Here is a 14,002-nt window from a genome sequence, read left to right as displayed (position 1 = left end):
TTTCCCAGGTATGGATGGCATTTCCCTTCAGCTTTTAGCTGTCCTGGGCTTGCACCAGACCAGGCACAATTGCACCCACTTTGGAGACACTGCATGGAGTTCTCAGTGGGCTTGGGTGTCATGACACAATGGCTCGGTGTAGGTCTGTCTTGCCCATTAACTAAGGACTGAGGCAGGCAAAGGTATGGCTAAGGAGCGGCCACTGCTTAGAAAACCCAGAGGAAAGAAGTAGGGAAGGCTTTGCATGGAGGCTTGTGCTTGTCCCTGTAGAGAAGGGACACTGTAGCCATCATGAGGTATACTTACTAATCTTTTGACCACTGGCCTCAGTGCTTAGTACCAAGTCTAAATTCCAGGCCCCCTGGGAAGCTTCCCTGAGTCTTTCTGGTCCCTAAAAAAGCCCTCGCTGTGGATGGTGGGGGGCGTGCAGGGCAGCAGATGAGGTGGGAAATGTCCAGCAGGGACACAGTGCTGTCAGTCCTGACTGGGCGGGGCAGCTAAGAGCCAGTGCCCAGGTCGTGGGCTACCAGCTAGTCTCCCTCCTTGGGAGACTCCATTCTCTTCTAATCATTCTGCACTGTGGCCACGGTGAATGTTCACACCTTGGTTGGCACAATCAGCTTATAAACAATAAAGAGCCTATAATCAAAGGGAACTGGTTGTGGTTCAGGGTCCAAACAGTCCAGAGATCACAGAGGAAGGCTAATCTGAATAAACTGAAGCCCTTAGGAAATGCTTAGGGAGGTGGAGTCTGCCTTGACTTTGATAGAGAGAAAGAGGTGGAGGAGGCCGGAGGCTAAACCAGGTGCCAGAGTTACTCAGATTTTTATAGTATGAGGAATCCCACCCTTAAACAGTTATTTCTTTGTGTTTTTTTCTGGTTTCAAAAATAATGCAAAAAATTCAAAGAATACAAAATTGTGTATCGTTTCCAACAATTTCATACAGACCGGAGTCAGAGATGGCTCGGGTATGCTTTCAGTATGAAGTGTATTCTTTCAGATTTTTCCCAGACTTTTTGAAGTAATTTTTGTATTATTTTATAAAAACAGGATTATGTTATAACACATGTTTTTACAACTGTTCTGAAACTTCCCATGTTCTCTTAATAATACTCTTGGATCGCTGTCTAAATCAGTTCATATAATTTTTTAAACCCTAACATAGTTTTCCATAGTAGGGATATACCATAAAATTTTTAACCAATATTCTATTGATGGGCTCTTGAGTCATTTCCAATTTTTCACTTATGCAAACATTGCTGCAGTTAATAAAACTTTATATATTGTGCCTTTCTGCGTGTGTGAGTATATCTACATGGTTACTTTCCTAAAGTGGAATTATCTGATCAAGCATGAACATTTGAAATACTGATGGAAATGGCCAAATTGTCCTCCAAAAAGGTTTACGCTCCAAAAAGGTTTACGTTCTTGCCCATAGTGTATGAGACCACTTCCTTCTTCACAGTCTTTCAGAGCCTGAGTGTCAATGGTTTTTTTTTGGTCCATTACATTTGTTTATTACCTTTGGAAACATGCTAATTTTCATGTGACTCACCACATAAGAATTGGTTTAGTTTTTTCCTCCCGATTATGAAAGAAATGCATTCAATGGTTTGGTTTTTTTTTAAAGGAAAATGTGGAAACAGGTGTTTGCATCTTAAGATGTTTGTTTCTGTGGACAGTTGGTCAACTGAGCATCTTTGCTTCTCTGGCTCTCTTTGTGCCCAAAAGAACCATGTGGCAATTAGCCATCTTTTAAACATTTCCTAATCCAAAAGGAGAAACTTAGCATCTTCTTGTCTTAAAATTAAAATTTTAAATTATTTGGTAACTCATGAGAATGAACATGTTTGGCATTTATTAAACTTTTTTGGGTGGGGTCCTTCTCTGAGAATGGCTGGCTCATGTCTTTGTCTATTTTTCTATTGGATGGTTTGCCTTTATCTTGAGTTTTAAGAGTTCTTGGTATATTTCATTAGTGATACCATTAACCTTTTGTTTATCACAAGGGTTGCAATTATTTTCCCGCCACTTTAACATTTATTTGCCTTTTGGTTTTGTCTGGTAGCATTTGCCTTATTGGAGTTTAATCAAATGTTTTCCCTTCTTGGTGTCTGTGTTTCATAACATCCTTAGTTCTTTTATTTTCTATTTTATTTTTAATTGTGGTAAAATACACATAACATAAAATTTACCATCTTAACAACTTTAAGTGTTCATTTCAGTATTAATAAGTATATTCACTTTGTTGTGCAAACAATCTTCAGAATGATTTCATCTTGCAAAACTGAAACTCTGTACCCATTAAACTACAACTCCCTATTCCTCTTTACAGCCACCATTCTGCTTTCTGTCTGGATTTGACAATCTTGGGTACCTCATACAAGTGGAATCATACAGTATATGTCTTTCTGTGACTGGCTTATTTCACTTAGCATAATGTCCTCAAGGTTCATCCATGGTGTAGGATGTGTCAGAATGTCCTTTCTTTTTAAGGCTGAGTAATATTCCATTGTATGTATGTACCACATTTTGTTTATCCAGTCATCCGTTGAAAGACAGTTTGGTTTTTTCCACTTCTTGGCTACTGTGAATAATGCTGCCATAAACATGCGTGTACGAACACCTCTTCAAGACCCTGTTTTCAATTCTTTCGGGTATATACTCAGAAGTGAAATCGCTGGACCACATGGTAATTCTATTTTTAACTTTTTCCAGAACTGCCACACTGTTTTCCACAGCGGCTACACCATTTTATATTCCCATCAACTGCTCACAAGTGTTCCAACTTCTCCACTTCCTTCACCACCACTTTTTGATAGTGGCCATCCTAATGGATGTGAAGTGGCATATCATTGTGTGTGTGTTTTTTAAACTAAACGGACTTTATTTTTTAGAGTAGTTTAGGTTTACAGAAAAATTGAGCAGAATGTGCAGAGAGTTCTGTATATCCCCCCTACACCTACTCATGCATAGCCTTCCCCGCTAGCACCCTCCCAACTAGAGTGGCACATGTGTTAAAACTGATGAACCTATTGATACAATGACATATCATTAACTCCCAAAGTCCACAGTTTACATTAGAGTTCACTTTTGGTGTTGTACGTTCTCTAAGTATAGTCAAATATATAATGTCGTGTATCCATCATTATAGCATCATACAGGACAGAATCACTGTCCTAAAAATCCTCTGTGCTCCACTTATTCATCCCTCCCCACCCTCCAACCCCTGGCAATCACTGATCTTTTTATTGCCCCCATAGTTTTGCCTTTTCCAGAATGTCATATAGTTTACATTGTATAGTATGTAACCTTTTAAGACTGGCTTCTTTCACTTAGTCACATGCATTTAAGGTTCCTTCATGTCTTTTTATGGTTTGATAGCTGATTTCTTCTTTTTTAAAATTAATTATTTAATTTTTGGCCGGGTTGGGTCTCCGCTGCTGCGCACGGGCTTTTCTCTAGCTGCGTCGAGCAGGGTCTACTCTTTGCTGTGGTGTGCAGGCTTCTCATTGCAGTGGCTTCTCTTGTTGTGAAGCACAGGCTCTAGGCACGCAAGCTTCAGCAGTTGTGGCACATGGGCTCAGTGGTTGTGGCTTGCGGGCTCTAGAGTTCAGGCTTAGTAGTTGTGGCACACGGGCTTAGTTGCTCCACGGCACGTGGGATCTTCCCGGATCAGGGCTCGAACCCGTGTCCCCTGCACTGGCAGGTGGATTCTTAGCAACTGCGCCACCAGGGAAGCCCTTGCTTTCTTTTTAGTAGTGAATAATATTCCTCTGTCTGGATGTACCACCGTTTATTTATCCATTCACCTACTGTAGGACATCTTGATGCTTCCAAGTTTTGTTAATTATGAATAAAGCTGCTCTAAACATCCTCGAGCAGGTTTTTGTGTGGACAGAACATTTTCAATTCATTTGAGTAGATCCCAGGAGTGTGATTGCTAGATCATATGGTGAGAGTATGTTTAGTTTCATAAGAAACTTCAAACTGCCTTCCAAAGTGGCTGTACCATTTTGCGTTCTCACCAGCAGTGAGTGAATGAGAGTCCTTGTTGCTCCACATCATTGTGGTTTCGATTTACATTTGAGCACCTTTTTTTTTTTTTTTTTTTTTGCGGTACGTGGGCCTCTCATTGTTGTGGCTTCTCCCGTTGCGAAGCTCAGGCTCCGGACGCACAGGATCAGCGGCCATGGCTCACGGGCCCAGCCGCTCCATGACATGTGGGATCTTCTCGGACCGGGACACGAACCCACGTCCCCTGCATCGGCAGGCAGACTCTCAACCACTGCGCCACCGGGGAAGCCCTGAGCACTTATTTTTAATATCAAAAAGTTTCTCCCATTTCACAGTTGTTGATGTTTCAATTTCTCTGAGGAAAGGAAACAGCAAATATCATTTATCCAGACACTCTTTAAAATAAAATTTTGTCATTTTATGTTTTGTCAAAATAGAAATTCATTGAGTTTTTTTTGTGTGTGTGTGGTACGCGGGCCTCTCACCGTTGTGGCCTCTCCCGTTGCGGAGCACAGGCTCCGGACGTGCAGACTCAGCAGCCATGGCTCAGGGGTCCAGCCGCTCTGCAGCCTATGGGATTCTCCCGGACCGGGGCCTGAACCCACTTCCCCTGCATCGGCAGGCGGATTCTCAACTGCTGCGCCACCAGGGAAGCCCCATTGATATCTTCTGATTTAAAAGGAGTTCAAAACATTTCAAGAAAAAAAAAGAAAACGTATGAAATGGAAGATAAAAATCCCCACCATCCAGACAACCATTATGAACAGATATTTTTCAATACAAATACACATTTATAGTACTGTACACACTGCTTTATATGCTACATAATTTATTTCACCTTTTATTATCTTTCATTTGCCACTAGAATATCAGCTCTATAAAGGCAACAATTTCTTTTCTTTTTTGCTCATTGCTGTATCCCTCCATGACTACAGAAGGGCCTGACACATGTGGGCTCTCAAGAAACATCTGTTAAATGAAGAAATAAATAAATCCCACTTTTAATCACTTAACAAAATGTCTTGGAATTTCTTTTTTTCTGTGTCCATAAACATAGCTTTTCATCATTATCTATTTTATTGGCTGCATATATTTCAATGTATTTATCAAACTAGTCCTTTATTTATTGACTATAATAAGTAGTTTCCACTTTGTCACTATTATAAACAATACTGTGATGAATATGCTTTTACTTATGTGTGTGTACCTATGGGATTATCTCCTTAGATCATTCCAAAAGGAGAAATTTCTTGGTTAAGTAGAATACACATTTAAATATATATATATATATATATATATATATATATATATATATATATATATATATATATATATATATATATATATATTTGGTTGCGCCGGGTCTTAGTTGCAGCATGCAGGCCCTTTTAGTTGTGGCATGCGGGATTTAGTTCCCTGACCAGGGATTGAACCCAGGCCCCCTGCATTGGGAGTGGAGTCTTAACCACTGGACCACCAGGGAAGTCCCTAGAATACACATTTTAATTAGCAATCATTTTGCTAAGCCAGACCTCCAGAATGTCATTGCAATTTATTCTCCCACTAAGGTATGAGAGTGGTCGTTTTCCTGGAACCTAACTGGAGAGCATCAAACTTTTTTTTTTTTTTAAATGCTTTACCCAGTTTAAATTATGTCAGAGATTGCATCATCTTCTGCTTGTTTACAACAAAGAGCTTCTATGAGCCAAACCACCAAGAGGAGCCAAATAGCTTTTACTCTCATTCTTAGAGCATACTCTTTACTGTAATTATTATCGAATGTATTTCTTTTTAAAATTAATTAATTAATTAATTTATTTATTTATTTATTTTTGGCTGTGTTGGCTCTTCGTCACTGAGCATGGGCTTTCTCTAGTTGTGGCGAGCGGGGGCTACTCTTTGTAACCCCCGGTGTGCGGGCTTCTCATTGCGGTGGCTTCTCTTGTTGCAGAGCACGGGCTCTAGGCATGCAGGCTTCAGTAGTTGTGGCATGCGGGCTCAGTAGTTGTGGCACATAGGCTTAGTAGTTGTGGCTCGCGGGCTCTAGAGCGCAGGCTCAGTAGTTGTGGCACATGGGCTTAGTTGCTCCATGGCATGTGGGATCTTCCCGGACCGGGGCTCGAACCCGTGTCCCCTGCAGGCAGAATCTTAACCACTGCACCACCAGCGAAGTCCAGCCAATGTACTCCTTTAAGATTAATTTTTTAAAAACCCTATTTTTACTTTTGTTTTTACATATAAACATTCATTTTAAAATACTGAGTCTAGGGCTTCCCTGGTGGCGCAGTGGTTGAGAGTCCACCTGCCGATGCGGGGGACGCGGGTTCGTGCCCCGGTCCAGGAAGATCCCGCGTGCCGCGGAGCGGCTGGGCCCGTGAGCCATGGCCGCTGGGCCTGCGCGTCCGGAGCCTGTGCTCCGCAACGGGAAGGGCCACAGCAGTGAGAGGCCTGCGTACCGCAAAAATAAATAAATAAATAAAATACTGAGTCTCAAATCCAAGCATTTTTGAGCACCCTAATTACATACTCCTCCCATATCTAGTCCACATCCTGGAAGTATTATTTTCTGTTAATTATTCACTTTGTACAGTTAGAAAGAGGAAGGACAAATAAAGAGATGGTCTAGAAAGGCCAGTCAATACAGCTGTTATTTTCCCTGGTCTTTAAATTTATAGTAAAGGCTCAGAGAAGTCCTAGAGTACAGTAAACACCCAGAATTTCCCAACTGATTTGCAGAATAGAGTAGAACATTTTGCAGAATAGAGTGCTACAGATGATCCATTTGAAAACACAATTAGTTGTAGAGTCCTGGTCTGGGTTTGAATTACAGCTCTGCCCCCTACTATTAACTTTAGGCAACTTAACATCTCTAAGCTTTAATTTTCTCATCCATTAATAATATTTCTTCATTTGACTATTGGGAGGAATAAATGAAATCATGTGTGTAAAGCTTCTGGCATGTAGTAAGTGTTCTGTAGCAAGTAAGTGGAAGCTGCACTCTTACCATATCAGGGCTCTCACCTAATCAGGTCATTTTATCAGGCTCTACCATTGATTTCATCAAGAACTATGTCCTACACCCTGAGAAAACCATAATTCAAAAAGAGTCATGTACCACAATGTTCATTGCAGCTCTATTTACAACAGCCAGGACATGGGAGCAACCTAAGTGCCCATTGACAGATGAATGGATAAAGAAGATGAGGCACATATATACAATGGAATATTACTCAGCCATAAAAAGAAATGAAACTGAGTTATTTGCAGTGAGGTGTATGGACCTAGAGTCTGTCATACAGAGTGAAATAAGTCAGAAAGAGAAAAACAAATACAGTATGCTAACACATATATATGGAATCTAAAGTAAATAAATAAATAAAAAGGTTCTGAAGAACCTAGAGGCAAGACAGGAATAAAGACGCAGACGTAGAGAATGGACTTGAGGACACGAGGAGGGGGAAGGGTAAGCTGAGACGAAGTGAGAGAGTGGCATGGACTTATATATACTTCTAAATGTAAAATAGATAGCTGCTGGGAAGCAGCCGCATAGCACAGGGAAAGCAGCTTGGTGCTTTGTGACCACCTAGAGGGGTGGGATAGGGAGGGTGGGAGGGAGACACAAGAAGGAGGAGATATGGTGATATATGTATATGTATAGCTGATTCACTTTGTTATGAAGCAGAAACTAACACACCATTGTAAAGCAATTATACTCCAATAAAGATGTTTTTTTTTGTTGTTGTTGTTGTTTTTCTGTATGCGGGCCTCTCACTGTTGTGGCCTCTCCCTTTGCGGAGCGCAGGCTCCGGACGCGCAGGCTCAGCGGCCATGGCTCACGGGCCCAGCCACTCCGCGGCATGTGGGATCTTCGCGGACCGGGGCACGAACCCGTGTCCCCTGCATCGGCAGGCGGATTCTCAACCACTGCGCCACCAGGGAAGCCCGGTTTGCCACTTCTTATACTTGATACCTTTCTTCTCCAAACATGTTATTGAATTTTTGTCACCACCCATTAGAGGATTTTACTGATTGTTGGGATGATTTTGTACTGACTGACATTCCCTCAATTTTTATTGCAAACTCTGCCATTTTTTTTTTTTTTTTCCGGTATGCGGGCCTCTCACTGTTGTGGCCTCTCCCGTTGCGGAGCACAGGCTCCGGACGCGCAGGCCTAGCGGCCATGGCTCACGGGCTTAGTTGCTCCGCAGCATGTGGGATCTTCCCGGACCAGGGCACGAACCCGTGTCCCCTGCATCGGCAGGCGGATTCTCAACCACTGCGCCACCAGGGAAGCCCTCTGCCATTTTTTTAGTGGTGCCAATATGGTGACTTCTGGGTTATTAGAGCTCATTCTTACATCTACTCAGTTGCAGCCATAGGATCTCATAGATAGGGAGGTATACTGGCTGCCCACCTTGGGCCTCTTGTAGGTGTTGTGAGGATCAAAATCCAGAATTCTGTCTACCCACACAATTGACTGGTTTGCTGATCACATTATCAGTTGGGTGATTGATGTTCTGTTCCATGTATTACTTGGCAATAAGTATAAACTACTGCTGATATTGTCGATAAACCCAAATTCTCTTTAAAATGAAAGTAATATTGTTCCCCATCTAGACCAGAGGTTGGCCAACTACAGCCCTCAGGCTGGCCACCTGTTTTTGCAGATAACATCTTGGAATTCTGCCATTCCCATGTTTATGTACTGTCTCTGGCTGTTTTGTGCTACAACAGCAGAGTTGATTGGCTGTGAGAGAGACCAAGAGGCCTGCAAGCCTAGAATATTTACTATCTGGCCCTTTAAGAAACAGTTTGCCAACCAACCCTTGATCCAGGCTATCAGAAGTTGCCAGGTAATCATTGTTTCACAGCAAGGGGAGTTGGATGTGTTTAAGGGATAGTTTAATCAAACCATGCCTGAAACCTCCTTCACCACTCTAGAATTATACCTGAATTCATTAGAATTCTTGAGTCCTGTTAGATCTTGGTTTGGAGCTCTCTTTTAAAAAAATCTTTTTATGGTCTTTGTTTTAAAGTCTGTTTTGTCTGATATGAGTATTGTGACCTCTACTTCCTTGTCATTTCCACTTGCATGAAATATCTTTTTCCAACCCCTCACTTTCAATCTACGTGTGTCCTTTGCCCTAAAGTGGGTTTCTTGTAGGCAGCATATTGTAGGCTCTCGTTTTTTAATCCAATCTGCCATTCTGTGTCTTTTGATTGGAGTATTTAGTTCATTGACATTTAAGGTAATTATTGACAGATACATATTTATTGTCATTTTAAACCTTGTTTTCCAGTTGATTTTTTATTTCTTCTTTGTTTCTTTCATTATCTTTTTGTTTTTCCGTTTGGTTTGGTTTGATTTGGTTTTGGTTTGATGATTTTCTTTTGTATTATGCTTGTGTTCTCTTCTTTTTGGTTTTTGTGAATCTATTGTGTGTTTGTGATTTGTGGTTACCCTGTTTTTCAAGTATGTTAACCCACTACTATATCTACTTGCTTTAGACTGATAGTCATATAGGCTCAAACACATTCTAAAAAAAAAAATCATCTACATTTTCTTACTTATATTTTATGATTTTGATGTCCTTTTTTACAGTTTCATGTTTATCCTTTTGTGTTTCATTTTGGTTATCACTTTCACAAAAATTTATTTTATTTTATTTTTTTAATCTGTATACTGGCTTATTTAAGTGATTTACTTTCCAATTGTGATTTTCTCTAACCTATAGATTCTTGCTTCTTTTCTTTTCTTTTTTTTTTTTTTTTTTGCGGTACGCGGGCCTCACACTGTTGTGGCCTCTCCCGTTGCGGAGCACAGGCTCCGGACGCACAGGCTCAGCGGCCATGGCTCACGGGCCCAGCCGCTCTGCGGCATGTGGGATCCTCCCGGACCGGGGCACGAACCCGTGTTCCCTGCATTGGCATGCGGGCTCCCAACCACTGCGCCACCAGGGAAGCCCTCTATTTTTTTTAATAGGTCTTTACTGGAGTATAATTGCTTCACAATACTGTGTTAGTTTCTGTTGCACAACAAAGTGAATCAGCCATGTGCATACACATGTCCCCATATCCCCTCCCTCTTGAGCCTCCCTCCCATCCTCCCTACCCCACCCCTCTAGAAGACTTTTCATTATTTCTTTTATGATAGGTTTAGTATTGCTGTATTCTTTTAGTTTTTGCTTGTCTTAGAAATTCTTTATCTCTCCTTCTATTCTAGATGATAATCTTGCTGGGTAGAGTATCCTAGGTTGTAGATTTTTTCCCTTTCAGGACTTTGAATATATCTTGCTACTCCCTTCTAGTCTGCCCATTTCTGTAGAGAAATCAGCTGATAGCCTTATGGGGGTTCCCCTGTAATTAACTCTTCGTTTTTCTCTTGCAGCCTTTAGAATCCTCTCTTTAACTTTGGCCATTTTAATTACAATATATCTTGGTGTAGGTCTGTTTAGGTTCATATTGTTTGGGACCCTCTGTGCTTCCTGCACCTGAATATCTGTTTCCTTGTTTAGGTTTGGGAACTTTTCAGACATAATTTCTTCAAATACATTTTTGATCCCTTTCCTCTTTGTTCTCCTTTTGAGATCCCTATTATGCATAGATTGTCACACTTTATATTATCCCATAGGTCTCTTAGACTGTTTTCATTTTTTTCTTTTGTCTTTGTTTGTGTTCTGATTGGTTGATTTCCATAATTCTATCTTCCAGATCACTTATTCATTCTTCTGCATTATTCAATCTGCTATTTATTGCCTTTAGCTCAGGTTTTGTCTTGGCAAATGAGTTTTCTACTTTTTTTGGGTCCTCTTTACAGTTTCTAGTTCCTTTTTTTACAGCAATCTGCATTTCTGTCAATAGCTTTTCTTAATTCCTTCAGTATTTTTATTATGTCTTTTTTTTTTTTTTTTTCGGTACGTGTGCCTCTTACTGTTATGGCCTCTCCCGTTGAGGAGCGCAGGCTCCGGATGTGCAGGCTCAGCGGCCATGGCTCATGGGCCCAGCCACTCCGTGGCATGTGGGATCTTCCCGGACCTGGGCACAAAGCCGTGTCCCGTGCATCAGCAGGCGGACTCTCAACCACTGTGCCACCAGGGAAGCCCAATTATCTCCTCTTTGAACTCATGTCTATTAGACTGAAGAGGTCTGTTTCATTTTTTATTCTTTCAGGGGAATTCTCTTGATTTTTTAATTGGGAGTGGTTCCTCTGCTTCTTCATTTTGCTTATATTTCTCTTATTCTATGAGTTTAGGAGAAACAATTATCTCCTGTGGTCTTGGAGGGCTATTTTTATGTGGGAGCATCCCTGTGTAGCCTGCGTGGGTTTAATATTTTTGGTGAGAGGGCTGTTTTTAGTATGGATGGCTGCTGCCTCTTCAGTGTGGAGCATCAAACCTTTTAACCTTCACAATCTAATAGGTGAAAAATAGTGCTGTACTGGGTTTAAATTTGCATTTATTTGGTTATTAGTGAGTTATACATATTTTCTTGTTTATTGTCAATTTGTATTTCTTCTTTCGTAAATTTCCTGTTGGAGTTTTTCTGCATTTTTATTAGTGTGCCTAATCGTTTCTTATTGATTTATAATAACTCTTTATATACTTAAGATATTAATTAACATTTTGTATGCCATGAATGTTGCAAATGGTTATTCCTAGTTTGTCATTTCTTTTAAAATTATTTTCATGGTATCTTTTTAAAAAAGGAAGTTTTACTTAAAGTTTTTTTAAATTGAAGGATAACATACATTTAGAAAAGTACACAAATTTTAAGTGCTCAATGAGTCTTTATACCCTTATAATCATTACCCACATCAGGTTTCCATGTAACCTCTCCCAGTTGATAATCCTCCCAAGGTAAAGACTACTCTGATAAAGCTTTAACTTTTGATGTAATAATATCTGTTTATCCTTCATGGTATGTATCTTGGGGCCATGTTTTAAAATAAATTCCTCTACTCATAATTAGATAAATATTCACCTACATTTTATTCTGTCACTTTCATTATTTCATTATTATATTGAAATCTTTAATCCAGCTGAAATCTATTCTAATGTAAACAAGAGATAGGGGTCAAACTCCCCTGTCTTCTCTCTTCCTTTAAGGCTATTACCAGCATTATTTGTTAACTAGGCAACATCATTTATAAACTAGTCAATACCATCTCCATGATTTAAAATATTCTCTCTTTCTATATTCTACTGTCTTCCTTTATTTGCCCATTTCTACACCAGTATCTCAGCATTTAAAATATAGCTCTAGGTTTTAATATCTGCTGAAGTAAATATTGCACTGTTATTCTCGTTCAAATATTTCTGTTATTATTGCTCATTCATTCTCCAGAAAAACTTTAAAATCATTTTGTGAAATTCTCTCACCACATCCCCTGAAAGAGTTGAGATCCTAATTGGTTATATTGAATTTACATATTAATTAATTAATTACCGTATTTATGTATTTTTGGCTGCACAGCATGTGGGATCTTAATTCCCCCACAAGGGATTGAATTGAACCCATGCTCCCTGCTGTGGAAGTATGAAGCCTGAAGCCCTAACCAATGGACCGCCAGGGAATTCCCTACATATTAATTTAGAAAACATCTATACCTTTACATAATTGTATGTCTTTCCATTTATGCAAAACTTTCTTTATGTCCCTTAATAACATCTCAAGGTTTTCCTCATATAGACCTTGCACAATTCTGTTTCTCAAACTAGGTTTTTACGTTTTTTGATGCTCCTATATTAACATTTTTGTTATATTTTCTAACTGAATACTGACATATCGGAAACATGCTTTTTTTTTTTTTGTCGTACGCGGGCCTCTCACTGTTGTGGCCTCTCCCTTTGCGGAGCACAGGATCCGGACGTGCAGGCTCAGTGGCCATGGCTCACGGGCCCAGCTGCTCCGCGGCATGTGGGATCTTCCCGGACCGGGGCATGAACCCGTGTCCCCTGCATTGGCAGGCGGACTCTCAACCACTGCGCACCAGGGAAGCCCACATGCATTTTATTATATACATATATAATATATTATTATGCACACATATTTAGTCATCTTGCTAAACTATCTCATTAGTTTGACGGCGTTTTTTTTTTTTGAGTAGATAGCATATCATCTGAAAATCATATTTATTTAAACCAATATTTCTACATTTTATTTAGTTTCTTGTTTTTATTACACTATTTAGAACTTTCAGAACAATCTTTAATGTTTTGCTCTTACAACTGGCATCTTTGTCTTTAATGAAAGTGCCTCTAGTTCAGTGTTCTTAACCATCCCTACAATCCTCACAAGTTCTAATTCATTAAATCTGAGGTGGCACCCAGGCAACTATGTTCTGTTAATTACACAGATAATACTGAAGCATGTTCCCAACATGTCATTGAGGATCATGATCTAGCATTTCCCCATTAAATATAATTCAATATAATATGCATTATTTTACATATTATGGAAGTATTGTTCCACCAAACATTTATTAAGAGTTATTAATTGGGAGTTGGATTTAGTAAAATGTCTTCTCAGCATCTCAATGATCCTCTCCCTAGGATAAAACCTGAAAACGCCTATTTGAAGGCACCAGCAAACTACCAAAATAGGACATAAGAGGCCAGGTTTCTGGAGAGACAAAACTCATTCTGGTGAACTTGATATTCTATGCCATTTTCCTCTTGAGACATCTTTCAGTGTTTAAGCAGCATAGGGCAGAGACCAAGAAGTTGAGCAAGAAGCAGTAACTGACAGAATGGGAAGCTTATCAGTACTTTTGGCAGACTTATGAGTCTAGAGAGAAAAACACTGGAGTTCAGAGCCCACTGTGGAGGAGGGGCACTGTCAAACACTCCAGGCTTTCCACTGGGACCTGTGATGGTTAACTTTATGTATTAACTAGGCTAGGCCACAGTAACCAGATAATTGGTCAAATATTAATTGAGGTATTTCCGTGAAGGTATTTTTTAGATGAAATTAACATTTAAATC

Source organism: Kogia breviceps, chromosome 11, assembly GCF_026419965.1.
Source record: "Kogia breviceps isolate mKogBre1 chromosome 11, mKogBre1 haplotype 1, whole genome shotgun sequence".
Classification (NCBI taxonomy): domain Eukaryota; kingdom Metazoa; phylum Chordata; class Mammalia; order Artiodactyla; family Physeteridae; genus Kogia; species Kogia breviceps.
The sequence above is the reverse complement of the archived record's forward strand: the minus strand, read 5'-3'. Positions refer to the sequence as shown.